This window comes from Oryctolagus cuniculus, chromosome 9 (assembly GCF_051225735.1).
Source record: "Oryctolagus cuniculus isolate XC-2025 breed Fujian yellow rabbit chromosome 9, ASM5122573v1, whole genome shotgun sequence".
Lineage (NCBI taxonomy): Eukaryota > Metazoa > Chordata > Mammalia > Lagomorpha > Leporidae > Oryctolagus > Oryctolagus cuniculus.
Window position 1 is genome coordinate 4,445,169 of NC_142875.1, and position 17,868 is coordinate 4,463,036.

At 39.8% G+C, this 17,868-nt stretch overlaps 1 long non-coding RNA gene across 2 annotated transcripts in view; it reads left to right on the forward strand.

Moving 5' to 3' along the window:
• LOC103349110 (DNA ligase 4) overlaps window positions 1-17,868 on the forward strand; it is a 169,892-nt gene that overhangs the window by 102,944 nt on the left and 49,080 nt on the right. Inside the window, exon 4 of one of the 2 annotated variants that reach the window (XR_016212683.1) lies at window positions 4,562-5,370. The exons of the other annotated variant lie outside the window; for it this stretch is intronic. This is a non-coding gene — a long non-coding RNA (DNA ligase 4). Of the gene's footprint in view, window positions 1-4,561; window positions 5,371-17,868 lie in introns of those variants that run through there. 2 annotated transcript variants of the gene reach the window in all.

Here is a 17,868-nt window from a genome sequence, read left to right on the forward strand (position 1 = left end):
CTCTCACAAATTAGGGAACTGAAGTGAATAGATGTCACAGTCCTAATAGATGCCACAGCTGGGGAATGCAGACAGGGAGGTTCAAAGATCGGACTGATAGTCCTCTTAACATGTCTCTATGCACACGTCTTCTGTATGTAGACGATAATCCCTCAGAAGGCAAAACGAAGCCTTCCCGCTTATTCCTTAAGACTTTGAGCATATGTATTTTTGAATGACTGAGTAGAAATATATTTGCAAACCCTGGCAGCAAAGATCTATAACTTTTAATCTGTAGAGGATATCTAAATATAGCAAATCACAATGGATGATTACAGGAAAAGAACATATGAGATTTTCAAAAGAATTACAATGCAAAAACCAGTAGAAGCATGTTCAATCTCATAATAAGTTAACAACAAAAAATATTGCTCTTACACTGTTAACTTGGAAGGACTGTTAAACAAAAACCAACGATGTTGAGGCTGGTTTGGAAGAATCTGAGCCCCCTAGATGCTAAGCAGTGCTAAAATTGAAGCACGGTTTCAGGAGCAAATGTCTATTCCAAGGCACCAACCGTAAAGCACGGCATGAGGATGCAGATGAGTATGTCACTGTGAAATGCTTGACAAAACCTTGCAAAGACCAAGCATTGTGCTCGAAAGATCTCTCCATCAGACAAAGGACCCTCTAAGGACGTTAAACGTGCCTTGCCGTCCTCTAAAGCAAGTCCTGAGCTTCCAGAAAACTTAAGAGGATTGTCAGGATGTTCAGCATGAGCCCACAGCCTCATCTTTTCATGGAATTTGGGTGAAATGTTGCAAGATTTATTGAATTTGTCTCTAGTAAGTGTGGTGGTAGTCAAGTTGTTAGATTTTTCAGACTTCTAGGCAGCACTGGAATCAATTTCTTTCTCTTTTAGAGATTCCAAGCAGAGAGAGGACAGAACCTAAAGAAATGAGCCTCTTGGCTCTTTTCCTGTAATGGCCTTCACATCTCTTTATTTTTTCTCCTAGAACATACACAAGCTGTATTGCTCCTGTTCAAAAGCCCCTTAAAAATTGATGTCAACAGACTGATACCATCACTTTCACTCATGTTGTCATCTATCCAATTATTAGATGCAACTGGCTGACAGAATGCAGTTTTTGCATCAACTGAGAGAAATGCCTTATGTTTTTAGGGTGTTGTCCTAGATGATGTAGTGTGGACACTGAAAAATCAATGAAGAAATAATTGTTTCCCCCATAGTCAGGGCACTGGATTGGGGAACCCCAGACAAGAAGGGAGCGACAGCATCTGTCACTACATCTACCAGCCCATATGTAAAATGTATTCTGTCACCATAAATTTGAGTTCCACTTGGTCAGAAGTTTTAGGATCCTTAGGAGAGATGAGCCATCACAGGGTATAATATTATTTCCACTGAGACAGTCAGTTTGTCATTTCAAGCATCTCATTCCATTGAACCAACAGGCCCCCAAATATCCTGCATCAGATGACCTCATTAATCCCAACTAGGATAGGGGAATGAGTCTGCTACTTGCAATGTGGGATAGGAGGAAAACATTAGGAGCTGGGAGAATCAGATGGGGAAGTTCATTCTGATGCCATGCACATGGGCAAAAATCCATGAAAGACCCCAGCAGACCTCTACAGGCAAGAGAATTAGAGGCTCAGACCCTGTGGATTTCAGGTTCCCTTGTACATTCCCTAGAAAGGGCCCAACCCCCTGGAGTGCTGACCAAGGCAATGGGCCCACAGAAATGATGCAGGGAGAAGACATCTTAAATGGTAATTATGAACTTTAGATAGATCACAGAAGCAAAGACTCTATTAACTACTCCTTGCATTCTCTCTTTTATAGCATCAATAAAAATTGCTGATAGGAGCTAGCCATTTAAGATTAGTCTTTATCAGATACTATTGGGACTGACAGAAAAGGAAAGAATTTCATTCCAGGTGTGTACAATGATCAGAGAAACTGTGGACTTCTATTTTAAGGGAGTAGAAGGTGTAGACAGAGATTACACTGTTTGGAAGTGCAGATGTCAGTGGAAGTGAATCGTAGGTGTGGAAGAGCCAAGTGACTGGATTGTGTGTAAGAGTAGAGGCGCCCTCAAAGACGCTAAGCAAACGGTTACATTTCCTAGTCTCTCTCACAGACGGGGTTTTGCACGTGGATAGAATTTCCAGTTGGACGTTGCCTGAGATACAGGAGGTAGAAGTAGGTAGACGCTATACTCCTGGTTGTTTGGGACAGCCACGTCAGGACATGACATAATTCCTGGGGGAGTAGTCAAGGGCCACCTCTCCAGCATTTTCATGCATTTTATCAGGTCCAGCAATGACTTTCTACTTAAAATAGTTGCAGTGGTGTCTTTGCTGTAACTCATCCCCGGCACAACTGCCAATGAAGGAATAGTAGAAGCATTTGCTTTTAAATGGGACATGAGACGAACCTGACCAGCTACTTCCATTTCAGTAAACATGGAGTAAGACAAGGAAAAGACATAAAACTGACAGGGAGTGGAGAAGAAAAATCTATCATTATTTAAAACTTTCTATGTATTTATTTGAGAGAGAAAACACACACACATTCTCATCTGCTGTTCATTTTCCAAATGCCCACATGGCTAGTCTGAAGCCAGGAGCCAGGGTCATAATTTGGGCCTCTTATTGGGGGGTCAGGAACTCAGTTACCTGAGTCATCACCATTGCCTGCCAGGGTCTACATTTAGCAAGAGGCTGAGATCAGGAGCTGGAGCCGGAAATCAAACACAAGTGACTCAGATATGGGATGTGGAAATCTTAGCTTATTTTAATCACTAGGATGAGTGACTGCACTACAGCTATAATTATTTTAAAAATGTTACTGTACATATACAGAAAAAAACAAGCACATTTACTTAGAATTTATAATATAGTTGTCAATTCTGAATCACTGTGTGAAAATCAGTTTTATTCCATTCACCTATAAACTCTGAATATATAACTTAAAAAAGGTAACATTTGTTTGCAGCTAGAAAATACAAAAATAGGAATTTTAAAGTTAAGGAATATAGGGAGCAAAAATTTTTGAAAAAACTTTCAAAACCAAGATAGATTATGAGGGAAGTTATAAATCTTATGGACAAAATTAATGAAGGCACAAATAAATGACAGGATATATGAAGATCAGTGTAAGTAGGACGAATATGGTAAAGATGTTGATTTCCCCAAATTAATTCATAAATTTTTTTTTTTTTTTTTTTTTTTTTTTTTTTTGACAGGCAGAGTGGACAGTGAGAGAGAGAGACAGATAGAAAGGTCTTCCTTTGCCGTTGGTTCACCCTCCAATGGCTGCCGCGGCTGGTGCGCTGTGACTGGCGCCCCACGCTGATCTGAAGCCAGGAGCCAGGTACTTATCCTGGTCTCCCATGGGGTGCAGGGCCCAAGGACTTGGGCCATCCTCCACTGCACTCCTGGGCCACAGCAGAGAGCTGGCCTGGAAGAGGGGCAAGCGGGACAGAATCCGGCGCCCCGACCGGGACTAGAACCCCGTGTGTCGGCGCCGCAAGGTGGAGGATTAGCCTAGTGAGCCGCAGCACCGGCCAATTCATAAATTCTTATCATCTCAATGTAAAGCTCAACTATGTGTTCCATGAAATTTTTTTTAAAGATTTATTTCATTTAGTTTAAATAGTTAGAGAGAGAGGTAGAGACAGAGAGAGAGGTCTTCTATCTGCTGTTTCACTCACCAAATGGCTGCAATGGCCGGAGCAGCGCCAATCCGAAGCCAGGAGCCAGGAGCCTCCTTCAGGTCTCCCACGCAGGTGCAGGGGCTCAATGACTTGGGCCATCTTCTACTGCATTCCCAGGCAATAGCAGAGAGCTGGATCAGAAGAGGAGCAGCCAGTACTAGAACCGGCACCCATATGGGATGCCAGCGCTTCAGGCCAGGGCTTTAACTCACTGTGCCACAGCGCCAGCCCCTCCACAAAGTTTGACAGGCTGATTTTCTAATTTCTACAGACCTGAAAAGGCCAAGGAAAGGATAGTCAAGGCAATTTTGAAGACAAAAAGGTTGAGGGATTTGGTTTACTGGAGGTGGAGACTTACCTTAAAGTTACAGTAGTTGAGGCCATGGAGCATTGACCCCATTAGTCATGTAGTACTGCTTATACATTAGACAAGCACATAATTGGAACACAAGGACTGAGACCAAGACCAGTGCATCTGAGAAACTTGATGTCTACAGAGCTGCCTGGTAGAGGTGGGAGAAGGATTATTCAGTAACTGCTGCTGAGCCAACTAGTTATCCATATGTGGACACAACAATTGAGTTTTTGCCTTACGTCATATATGAAAAGCAATTTCAGTTGGTGTAAGGTACGGAGTCTATATAATGCAGTACACATAGGAATAAATTTTTATGTGCACACAGTAGTGAAGGATTTCTTAAAAGGGACACATTTTTTAAAAAATAAAGAAAAAGAAAGCATGGTCAACTTAAAAAAATGAAAATATTTTACTCCATTTTTGACAATTAAAATTAACTAATTTAAAAAACACATTGTTTTTTTGTTTGTTTGTTTGACAGAGTTAGACAGTGAGGGAGAGAGACAGAGAGAAAGGTCTTCCTTCTGTTGGTTCACTCCACAAATGGCTGCTACAGCTGGAGCTACGCCGATCCGAAGCCAGGAGCCAGGTACTTCTTCCTGGTCTCCCACGCAGGTGCAGGCACCCAACCACTTGGGCCATCCTCCACTGCCTCCCTAGGCCATAGCAGAGAGCTGGACTGGAAGAGGAGCAACTGGGACTAGAACCATGTGCCCATACGGGATACTGTCACCGCAGGCAGAGGATTAACCAAGTGAGCCACGGCGCCAGCCCCATTGTTCTTGAGAGATATCGTGGAGTGGAAAAGTCTACCATGGGCTAGGAAGAGATGTTTGATGCACAGAGAACCAACAGATTACACAGAATGCACAAATAACTTCAAATAATGAAAAAAAAATCATACTTCCAAATTAAAAATGGGTAAAGAAGTGATTAGACATTCCACAGAAGAAAAAATACAAATGACAATCAAGAATATTAAAATTTAAATGTGAATAGTGTCATTATGATTTTGTAACATCGTTCAGATGCGAGTTGAATATTAAAATCTAATGCTATCAAATACTGTGAAGAATGCGGAACTTTGAGTCCACATCTACCACTGACAGGAGAGCAAATGCTTCCCCCGGATTATCCCTGAGAAACGTTCATTCATGGATCCTGATGTTCTTAACAACACTGTTTGCAATAACACAAAACTGGTTTTAAAAATGTCACAGATGGAACCAAGTTGAGAATTCCAATCTGAATTTCTCCTATTCAAATACTGAATAAAGTATTTGACCTCGAGCTTGTTTCTATCAGTGTACATTTTGCAAAAGCAAGTTGCTCTATTTTTGTTTGGTCGACTCTTCTACTTGAGAGAAGATCTTTGTGTGTAGACAGATGGTAAACTTTCTACAATGTCAAGCTATTGGTATCAGTTCCAATTTACACATTCTAGATTTAATCACTTATCTACATTTAAATTGTCTCCTAATTATTCATGGATGTTTCTTTTTTGGCTGAAATAACCTTGCATTTTATACACATAGTTTGAGATTATCTTGAATTCTGGCTACTGATCTCCATGAAATGTGTTCATGTGTCTTTTTCCATCTTAAAATCTGTGCTGAGACTATAACGGCACTGAGCAGGATAAGAATTGAAATTATTGATCACGTATTTTATACCAGATAATACAATGATAGTTTAAAAAATTCATGGAAAATGAAATTAAAAATAATCTTTTTGGCATGTTTTCATATACACATTTTTCATCAATGTTTTGCAGACCCAGTGTAGGCATGAATTTCAGAGCTTTTTTGCAGCAAAATAAACTCATATTTTAATTTATTTTTCATTAACATTTTGAAATACCCTCATGCATTTTCTATTAATTTACAATCATTAATGAAGATTAGGATTCAATACCCTATAGCAGCTATGTTGCATCGATGAGTCTGAAATTCATTTTTTATCTTAGGTAGCAACTCCACTCTGCTATAGGACCAAGCATAAAACAGCCAATGGAGTATTAGAATAATTATTTCCATCTGCAAGTGGAGAATTAATTTTGTGGTTGAGACTTGGCATCTCTGGTTTTCAGCTGTAATTTTCCTTCAACTCTCACCTTCTCTGTATCTTCAACACTCAAAGGCACTAAGCTATCCCAACTCAATTGCCGACTTCTCTGCATCCTGATTTGTGCCCTTGTATCATGTAGACATGAGACTCCCACGAACGCATTTGACTGTGGCTCTAATAAGTCTTTTTACCTAGTCATTTTCTCCATGTGGGCTTCAGCTTTACTGCTGTTACAGACCCTGATGGGGTCTTCCTTCAGTCCAACAAGAGCCCTCAGAAGCAGGAAATGTTTGCCTGCCACCAGACACATCTCATCAACTCAGGGAGCCTCCTACATCTTTCACAGCCTGGTGAACGTTGTGATTTATCTTACCCATTCTGCTTCCGCATCGTATAACCCTGCTTGCCTATGGGGGAATCATCGTCAGTCTTTATGGATAGTTCAGTGCCCCAGATGAAACACCTTACTCCTGAGTTTTCATCTTTTCTCTGCTTCTGGTTACTTTGATTACTTTTCCATTTTATATGAACATCCATTGATATTTTAGCTCATTAGAGAACAGCTTGTACATCTGCTGAGGCTCGTCAGCTGGATTTTTTTTCCTTAGTAATATTTTATGTTAGCATAGTTTCACAATTGTATTATGAGAGCTTCCCTTTGTTCTTGGGCCACTTTCCCTGTTAAAGTCTGCCACACAACATACCTACCTTTGCCCTTTGAGGTTTAGAGAGACCTGAACTTTTCAATCCGTTTGATTCAACCAAAATTGCTGTTGATATGAAAATAAGAAATATGTTGTGCCTTGGAAGACTCAAGACCCAGTTAGGTTAGCCAATGCCTTACAATATAAATCAGTTATGAACTCTAATAGATGATCTTTGCAACTATTTGAGGGCACAGAGGAAAGGACAGAACAATCTACAGGATTTTGCAAAGGGACAGGGATTTCTCTGCACAGAAAAGTGATAAAGCATTTCTGACAAATGGCAGCCACACAGGTAAAGGTGGTGTTGTGAGACCGAGCCTGTGTCAGAGGGCAGGAGGCATTGCTAGAGCTGAGAGGGCTGGACGCTGGGGAAGCAGCTGGAAAGGACAGAGGGAGTGAGATTATGAGGAAACTTTTCCATCTCCTACGCTCGTCTCATTGGATAGCAAGAAGAATCCACAAAAATACTTCAATAGAGAAGTGCTAAATTCTGCATTCCAAAAAACATCTAAGATGTCACAACTAATTTGGGGAGCTCTAACATTTCACTATTATAGGATTGAAACCACTCATTTAGATAACAACATAAATTCATGACATGGCTGCAGGTGATGTTTCCTTACGTCGGGAATCACACTTCATATGTTGTTTATAATCACACACCTCTATGAGGGGGTCTTCAAAACACTCATGGAAAATGCAAATTATGAGAAAAACTATTTATGGAAATTAGAATATTTTTACCCAAAACAATTTTATCTCTTAATTTCCTTTTCTTCGCAGACTTTTTGAAGTCCTTGTATTTGAGTATTTTACATGTCTGTAGTCACATTTCAAGTTCAGTCCATAGTTGTAGTTCCATGATCAACAGCTAAAACTGTGTTGTAATACAAATTGGAGAATATGAGAAAGATCAAGTTGGACATTTTCTCAACTTTTTAATGTTTTTAATATATTTAAATATATTTTTTCAACATGTTTTCCTGTGTCTCAAATCCTTCATGAAGACAAATCTGTAAGTTTTGAATGCAGAGACTTTCTTATTCACCACCATATCGCCATTATAATTGTAATATTTACTGGACAGATGGAATAAATAAATAGTCTCATGCAATCACACAATATAACTGGGAGCTGGTGAGAAGTAAAATATGGAATTTTAAAAGTGATGTAAGGTTCTAACAGGTTTGCATCAGGCTGATCTGTTGTAGGTCCCTGAAGCCTGATCTTGAGATAGGCAATGCAGCCATTTTTGCATGGACTGTCAGGGACAAGTATCTCAGGCAGAGAATTTATCTAAATTTATAAACTGAAGTGCAAAGATTCAAAACACCTTTACAAAGAAATGACTTTAGCCAATTGTAATTTTTAATTTCTTTCCTTCTTGACATTTTTTTGAAAAAAAATTAAAAACATTTTAATTACTTGAGAGACAGAAGGAGAAAGGCAGACAGATCTTTCATTTATTGGTTTACTTCTCAAATGCCCACAAGGACTGGGGCTGGGCCTGGCCGAAGCCAGGAGCTGGAAACTCAAGCTGGTCTCCCACATGCGTGGCAGATACCAAGTACGTGAGCCATTAGCTCTGCCTCCCAGGATGTAAACTAGCAGGAAGTTAGAATCAGGCGTATATCCAACACTCAAACTCAGGCGATAGAATGTGGGATGCAGATGTCCCAAGCAGTGAGTCTTAAGCATTAGGCCAAAGACCCATCCCTTGAATGTTGTTTTAGGTTAGCCAATGCCTTACAATATAAATCAGTTATGAACTCTAATAGATGATCTTTGCAACTATTTGAGGGCACAGAGGAAAGAACAGAACAATCTACAGGGGTTTTTGCAAAGGGACAGATCTATCCTGTAGATCTGCCTGATACTGGATGCATAAATAGCAACAGTGATGGAGGCTATGTAAGGACAGAATAATGTGGCTGTAAATGAAACCCAGTACAGGATGGACAGTCAGGGAGTGTTTATCTGACACTGGATTTCTCCTTGTTTTATTCTCATTCATCTAGTTTTATTCATCTTAAAGCTGTCACTGTTCAATCTCCGCCTCTTCCCCTAATATACTCTATGTGAATTTAGCAACCAGTATTTTCCTTCAGTTATGCTCAGGTTTGAACGAAGGCAGTTTTTTATTATGTATGTTTTACCCTTTCATATTTCATATCTGGATCTTGCATAGGGCCCTTCACTTAATTCATCATAATTGTTAACACATTTTTGTTGTCGTTGATGACTGGTTCTGTTACAGAGCAATCCAAAAACGTGTAGGGAAGGGCAAAATCAAACCTGCACTCATTTTCCTGTTAGTGGTTACAGCATTGTGTCAAGGGACGTCTTCGCATTTCCTTCATAGACTGAGAAACCAGAGGATTGTCTCTTTAGAACACTTAGAGAATTAGAACACTTAGAGAATGCATAGACTCATCTTATATGTCATTTATTTGAAACAAACATTGAGAACCATTATAATGACATGCCCTATGTCCTACAATTCATTGTTACAAAGTCAAGACAAGGAAAACAGTGTCTTACTTTCTAATACAGTATTCTTTCTGTGATAATTTGTGAAGTTTACTGGCACATAGGGGCAACCACCTGAACAACACATATTCTCTCTGTGTAATATGCCATTGTAGGTTGGTAATTAATTGTATGACATCAAGCCTTAAAAATCATAGCTATCATTATTAGGCACTTTTCATATGCAGGGTGCTTTATGCTCACATCTGGCCTAGTGTTCATGGCAAGCTCACATGATAGATACTGTCACCCATATTTTGAAGGTAAGAACAATGAAAAGTTAATGCCTTTACATCTGACAATGCTGTGGCTAATCATAAACAGACAGACTAGCCCACATTTTATGGAGTGAAACATCCCGTGGCTCTAACAGTTAAGCTACATTTCCTGAATCAGACTTAGCTTTGAAATAAATATATACGATCTTTCCATGACTATAGTTCCTTCCAACTTCAGTAATCAATGGCTTGACTTCCTGCTGTGTCTTAAAGCAAGCACTAACTCCACTCACTCTAAACTTGAAATACTGATAACCTGATTGAGTGTTCTTATGGGGTGTGCTTATTTGTTTTCCCCATGAACTACAGCAAGTTTTTGTCCCAGAGCTTTGCATGTCGCTTTAGAAGTTGTCTTGGCGCCAATTACAGCTCTGCTTGTCTAGAGAACAGAGGCACACTGTAATGACAGTGGCCTGCCAGCTGGGCCCTGATCATTTGTCCATTAACATTTCTACCTGTTCTTAATTGAAAGGAATGCTCCACCTACAGTTTTCCTTTTATATTGTGCAGTACCGTGCTGATCAACAGTGATCTTTTCTGAAATACCAGACGTGTATAACATGTAAAGTGTTCTACCTCCTTATTATTGCAGATGGGACCGCCAGGTCTCTTTCCAGGGGAGCCAGCTACGCAGCTGATTCATCTCCCATGCCCTGGTGTGTCTGCCTTCCCTCCTTGTTCTTTTTCCATTGAACATGTTGTGCTCATTAGCATCACCACTGCACACTAAGAAAGGCCAGGATGCACGGGATGTGTTCTATTTTTTTTTTCTTTTTTTTTCCAAGTAGGGGAGTGGGCCAATGCTAAGTAAAACAAGGAGGAAGTACCTCATTTCTATGTGTCGATAATACTTCTCCTCTACACCGATTTTAGAATTTGCCATCCGAATAATTAGCTTCGTCTTCTGAGGTTATATTTTCCATAAGAAAACAGTAGATAATAGGATTATTTAGAATACTGTTAAAATATGTAGCTTTTTCCACAAGTTTCCTAGTTTTCAATTTTTCAATAGCATGAATTCATTCTGAGAATTCAGTGATTAAAAAAGTCATCATATTTTTATGGGTGATGATGCTCTTAATCCAGTATTTCTTACACCGTGGTTCCAAAACTGCCGCCAGCTTAGGGAAGATTCTGAGAAGCCTCCGGATTTCCATATTTTTACATTAAGTTTTTCTACCTCCTCTTTATATCTTCAGTATAAGTATATTCTGGATCCCGGCTTTGCAACCCTTGTTAGCTGAATACCAGCTCTACTTCTGTTCCAGTAATGGCTTCTGTGTTTAGCTTCACTCCAGGTAAAGATCAAAATGTAGATATTTGTGGCATACCGTAGGAATGAGGATTTCTCAATCATTTGAAAGGCGCAGTGCAGTAATGGGGCCGTCACACATCTCTCACTGGTGAGCCGGGCAAGCATGCACCCTGTGCTTGAGCATGAAGCAGTAGCACTTCGGGCAGGGGGACAGCAGCTGTGCCCCCTGGCTGCTTGGCCTCCAGGTGAAGATTTGCAACAGTTCTTTGTGACAAAGACTCTTCCAGCTTCAGAGAGTGGCAGTGATTACAGTGGATATTCCTCGAATGCAAAATTCAGTAATGTAAATTTTATATTCAAGTAGACATAAATACAGCACTAATAAGTGATTCATAATTAAAATCAGCATTAGAGATCCTATCACAGGGTTTCATTAAAGTGAGAATTCTGATGAGCTCAAGCAATTAAGTCTGTGGTTATTAATATTTTATAAAACATGCCAATGCACGTGAACATTTCTACACTATTGTATTTAGGTCAGCATTGGAGAAAATGTGAGATAGAAATACATATTTGACTAAATCTTCCTTATTATTAAGTATATATTTTATTACCATAGTCATGTTTTATAATCTTATTTCCATAAAATAATTTAGTTGAATAGATGTTATTTATTTGAAATAAATTCATTTTTCTCATGGTTTCATTTATTTTTCTGACTTTATTTTGTTAGGTGCATGAAATTGTTGAGATGAAGGAATTTATACCAAATTGTGCAACTTACAGTCACCATGTGATCAAAAATACCAGGGAATTTTTGTTCTTTGTGAAAGGAGACTTCACATCCTAAAAGCCTAAGAACACATTGGTGTGTGCTGTGTAAATGATACCACTTGTTTGAACGTTTTCAGGGACGGGATTCACAGAAATGGAAGATACCCTAGGTATTACATAGTGTAAGTCCCTGTTTAGCAAGATGTGCACTCCAGTAGTTAGAACCATTGTTCAGATAACACAGCAAGTTCAATTGTAGCAGTAAGTATCTCTGTACTCATAACCCTAATAGACACACTGAGTTAGTGTCAGAGCCCTACCTAGAACCCACTTCTTTTGTATCTACGTCCAGCCTTTTTATTTTACCACAGTGTCTTTCTAAGTCTGCCTACCAGTGAGAGGAAGCTCAGTGATTCAGGCAGGAATCAAATAAATCATCACAACCTCTCGCAAATTCTAAATGGTTCTGATTCCATTAATATCACATAGCAGCGTTCACATAATTCATCTGGAAGTGGGTTGAGAAGCTGCTCTTTTTGTCTTCCGTATTGGGAAGAAGAAACATGGGCTACGTTATGGAAATTGGTGTTGAGCTCAGGCAGCCATGCACAATGAACCACAGTGTTTTCTTAACAAAAATTTTTTTTAACTATTTTGACAGTAGGGGTGAAGCTTTGTCATCTTCCATTTGCCTTTCTAATTGTGGTAACAAATGACAGAAACTGATGTGGAAATTTTGTAAATGATTAAAGATATCTGTGCTGTCTATATGCTCTGTTGCTGAAAAACCAATTACAAGGTGGGCTTTCCGTATCAGAGGACTCTTGACACAAATATCAAGTTGCTTTGATCATAGGTTCTTTCTAAGCTCAATTCTGACAGACACCCAGGCCTTGGGGAGAACAACAGAAAAACAGTTCAGGTTTGAGCAGCAAAACTCCGAAGCATCTATCTGATTTGGAAATTATAATGGGGCCTGGCTACCCTAGAGCACACTGGCAGGACTTTTCAATAGCACTTGTCACTCCCCCTCTTCATGGAGGAACGACACTAAACCCTGCCTAGGCTTCATATCCGAATCACGGCACCATTATGTCGCTCCCCCTCTTCGCGGAGGAACGACACAGGACCCTGCGTTGTTCTTTCGTCTGCTCGGCCCTGCCCGGGTTTGCTGCTGGTTCTTCCCAGGTTGGCTACCATCCCTCCCACCTCCGTGGAAGGGCAGTTCCCCCTGCCACTTTCCCCACTTCCGCGGGGGAGCGGCACACCGCCGGCCGGCTCTCTCGGGGGCTGCACAGGTGTTCCTTCAGATAGATGTTCTTGGTGCATGTTGTCTCTCTCCTCCTTTAAAGTCCTCTTCCACCAATCCCAACTCTGCTACCCACAACGCCAAGCACGCTGCTCTCCTCCAATCAGGAGCAGGTCCTGCTGTTTATTGGTTGAACTGGAGGCAGCTGTGTAGAAGCTGTTTCCTCCTCTCCCAGCGCCATATTGTGGGAGAGCAGATGCATAGAATAAGTCTTAATTCCAGTAACTTAGTCTAGTCCGAGTTGCTCCAGTTGCTCCCCACAGCACTGGTACAAAAAATAAGAAACAAATTTTGATGTATTGCAGGCATGAGAGTCATTGATGCCAATACAAAGTGTTTGCAGGTCTAAATCTGCACCTAATATCTAGAATGTTGACAGGTTGGATACACACACACACACACACACACACATATATATGGAAAAAAAAACAATAACAAAAACTGATAAACATGTACATATCCTTAGAATCATTGATAAACATACTAATGAAAAATAAAACAAGAATATTTCTTTTAAAATTTTGAGTGACAGAATTATTAAGTTGGATATTGTGAGGTTTAGTGTGGGTGTGTATAAAACTTTGTGCCTTGCTACAGGGAGTACAGACTCAGTGCAGCCATCTGAAAGAGCAATCGGTCATTACTGAGCCGAATTATGCACACAGAGCAGCAGTTCCATTCTTAGTTATATCCTCCAGAGATGTTTTCACATAGGTCCCAAAGGGAGCATGTTCGAGAATATTCGCTGTAGCGATATTTATGTTGCAGTAAGGTGATTTCAAGTTGGCTGTCCATCCAGGTGAGACAGGCCCGTTAGAGCTGGCAAATGCACACTGAGGAGCACCATGCAGCATTTGGAGCCAGAGGTAGAAACACACATAGCAGCAGGCATGAATCTGAAGGCATTTCCTGGGTGAAGAAGGAAACATGATAATGTGTTTAACACAATAGCATTACAGGGACTCAAAATGCATGTACCTTGAGCTAAAAAATTGACACTTTAAAAAAGAATATACTAAACAGAGTAGTTGCTCATGGAGTCAGGGAAGATAGAGTATAATGCAAAAATTAAAATATATAAAATAAAAATAAAGACAGACATGGATTCTGCTTCAGCTCAAAACAGTTACTTGAGAGTTTAAGTCCTTTATGTGGCACTTTTCTTCTCTCCAAACCCTTTCCCTCCTCTCATCTGCTCTCAGCCCCTCTCTCCTTTCTCCACTCCTCTCCTCCCCCGCGTTCCTCTACCTCCTGCTCCTCTCCCTATCCCTCTTGCTCGTCCCCTTTCCTTTTTAAACATGACAGCTCTTCAGATGACTACAAAGTGCAGCAAGGACTACAGTTGAATATGATTTAGCAGCGGTGGGGGCAGGGTCTCCAGTGCCCCCTAGATATCTTCCAATTCCCAAGTGAAAGAGGCTAACTGCTAAGGACAGGAGTTGTCTTCAGCCCTGGGTTTCTGAGAACAGAGCCCCATCCGACTGTGTGCAGGGGTAAGATAGTGCCTGTGGCTCAAAGAAAGGAATGCAGGTCAGTCCAAATTCCAGACTGGCTCTTCAGTGCCCTGTACTAAATACTGCACATGTTTGGAAGCTCCTGACTCGTGGCAGTTAGTTAAGGCAAGATAGTAAAAACAGTACTCAATTATTTCTTAGGATGAAATAAATTGAATACTGAACTTATAGAGGTCAATTGTCAATAAAATAATTAATCTTTAATTGTGAAATCCATGCATATGACAGGTCATCAAAAAGCTTACAGAAAAAGTATATTAGGAACAAACTATGCATGGTTTTTTATTTATAAAGATTTATTTATTTTTTAGAAAGCTTTAATTTAATAAATACAAATTTCATAGGTACAGCTTTAGGAATATAGTGGATCTTCCCCCCATACCCACTCTCCCACCCCCACTCCCATTCCACATCCTACTCCCTCTCCCATCCCATTGTTCATTAAAATTCATTTTTAATTATATACAGAAGAGCAACTCTATGCTAAGTAAAGATTTCAACAGTTTGCACTCACACAGACACACAAAGTGTAAAGTACTGTTTGAAGACAAGTTTTACTGTTAATTCTCATAGTACAACTCCTTAAGGACAGAGGTCCTACATGGGGAGTAAGTGCACAGTAACTCCTGTTGTTGATTTAACAATTGACACTCTTATTTATGACATCAGTAATCACCCTAGGCTCTTGTCATGAGCTGCCAAGGCTATGGAAGCCTTTTGAGTCGACAAACTCCATCAGTATTTAGTCAGGGCCATAAGCAAAGTGGAAGTTCTCTCCACCCTTCAGAGAAAGGTACCTCCTTCTTTGAAGGCCCCTTCTTTCCACTGGGATCTCACAGAGATCCTTCATGTAGATCATTTTTTGCCAGAGTGTCTTGGCTTTCCATGCCTGAAATGCTTTTAAGGGCTTTTCAGCCAGATACAAATGCCTTTAGGGCTGATTCTGAGGCCAGAGTGCTGTTTAGGGCATTTGTCATTCTGAGTCTGCTGTGTGGCCTGCTTCCCATGTTGGATCATTCTCTCCTTTTTAATTCTATCTATTGTTATTACCAGACAATTGGCCTTATATCTATATGATCCCTTTGACATTTATACCTATCTATGTGATCAGTTATGCACTAAAAATGATCACTTTAACTAGTAAGATGACATTAGTACCTGACAACTTAATGGGATTTGGAGTACCATGGCACATTTTTAGCTTTTCCCTTAGGGGTAAGTCCATGGCAATGTGTGCCGAACTGTACATCTCCTCACTCTCTTATTCCCACTCTTCTTTTTTACTGTGATCTATTTTCAATTGAATTTAAACACCAATGAATAATTCTGTGTTAAGGATTCAACCAATGGTATTAAGTAGAAAAAGAAAATAGTAAAAAGAATAAAATAATAAACTGTTCCTCAGAGTCAAGATAAGGGCTGATCAAGTCATTGCTTCTCATAGTGTCAATTTAATTTCTACAGGTTCTTTTTAGTTGCTCAGTTAGTTGTCACAGATAAGGGAGAACATATGATATTTGTACCTTTTGGACTGCCTTATTTCACTCAGCATGATGTTTTCCAGATTCATACATTTTGTTGCAAATGACTGGATTTCATTTTTGTTACCACTATGTAGTATTCCATGGAGTACATGTCCCATAATTTCTTTATCCAGTATTCCATTGACGGGCACTTGGGTTGATTCCATGTCTTAGCTATTGTGAATTGAGCTGCAATAAACATGGAGGTGCAAATAGCTCTTTTATTTGCTGATTTCATTTTCCTTGGGTAAATTCCGAGGAGTGGGATGGCTGGGTCATATTATAGGGCTATATTCAGATTTCTGAGGAATCTCCAAACTGTCTTCCATAGTGGCTTTATTAGTTTGCATTCCCACCAACAGTGGATTAGAGTACCCTTTTCCCCAAATCCTTGCCAGCCTTTGTTGCTAGTTGATTTCTATATGCAATCGATTCTAACATGGTGAGGTGAAACCTCATTGTGGTCTTGATTTGCATTTCCTTGATGGCTATCACTAGCTGAACATTTTTTCATGTGTCTGTTGGCCATTAGATTTCCTCTTTTGAAAAATGTCTGCTGAAGTCCTTGGCCCATCTCCTAAGTGGGTTGTTTTGTTGTGGTGGAGTTTCTTAGTCTCTTGTAGATTCTGGTTATTAATCCTTTATCAGCTGCATAATTTGCAAATAATTTCTCCCATTCTGTTGGTTGCCTCTTCACTTTCCTGAGTGTTTCTTTTGCAGTACAGAAGCTTCCCAATTTGATGTAATCCCAGTTGTTAATTTCGGGCTTTGGCTGCCTGTATCTCTGGGGTCTTTTCCAAGAAGTCTTTGCCTGTGCCCATGTCTTGCAGGGTTTCTCCGATGTTGATGGTATCAGGTTGTAGATTTATATCTTTAATCCATGGTGAGTGGATTCTTATGTAAGGTGTAAGGTAGGGGTCTTGCTTCATACTTCTGCATGTGGAAATCCAGTTTTCCCAGCAGCATTTGTTGAAGAGACTGACCTTGCTGCACAGATTGATTTTAGCTCCTTGATCAAATATAAGTTGGCTGTAGATGTTTGGATGGATTTCTGGTGTTTCTATTCTGTTCCATTGGTCTATCCATCTGTTTCTGTACCAGTACCAGGCTGTTTTGAATATAACTGCCCTGTAGTATGTCTTGAAATCTGGTATTGTGATGCCTCCGGCTTTGTTTCTGTTGTACAAGATTGCTTTAGCTATTCGAGGTCTCTTGTGCATCCATATAAATTTCAGCATCATTTTTTCTAGATCTGAGAAGATTGTCTTTGGTATTTTGATTGGTATCGCATTGATTCTATAAATTGCTTTTGGGAGAATGGACATTTTGATGATACTGATTTTTCGAATCCATGAACATGGGAATTTTTTCCTTTTTTTTGTATCTTCTATTTCTTTCTTTAATGTTTTGTAATTCTCAAAGTAGAGATCTTTGACATCCTTGGTTAAATTTATTCCAAGGTATTTGATTTTTTTTTTGTAGGTATTTTCAATGGGATTGATCTAGGAAGTTCTTTCAAAGCCATGACATTGTCTTTGTATATGAAGGCTGATGATTTTTGTGCATTGATTTTATATCCTGCTACTTCGCCAAACTCTTCTATGAGTTCCAATAGTCTCTTTGTGAAGTTTTTTGGATCCCCTCTATATAGAATCATGCCATCTTCAAATAGGAATAGTTTGACTTCCTCCTTCCCAATTTGTATCCCTTTTATTTCTTTTCTTTTTCTTGCCTAATGGCTCTGGCTAAAATTTCCAGTACTATATTGAATAGCAGTGGTGAGAGTGGGCATCCCTGTCTGGTACCAGATCTCAATGAGAGTGCTTCCAGCT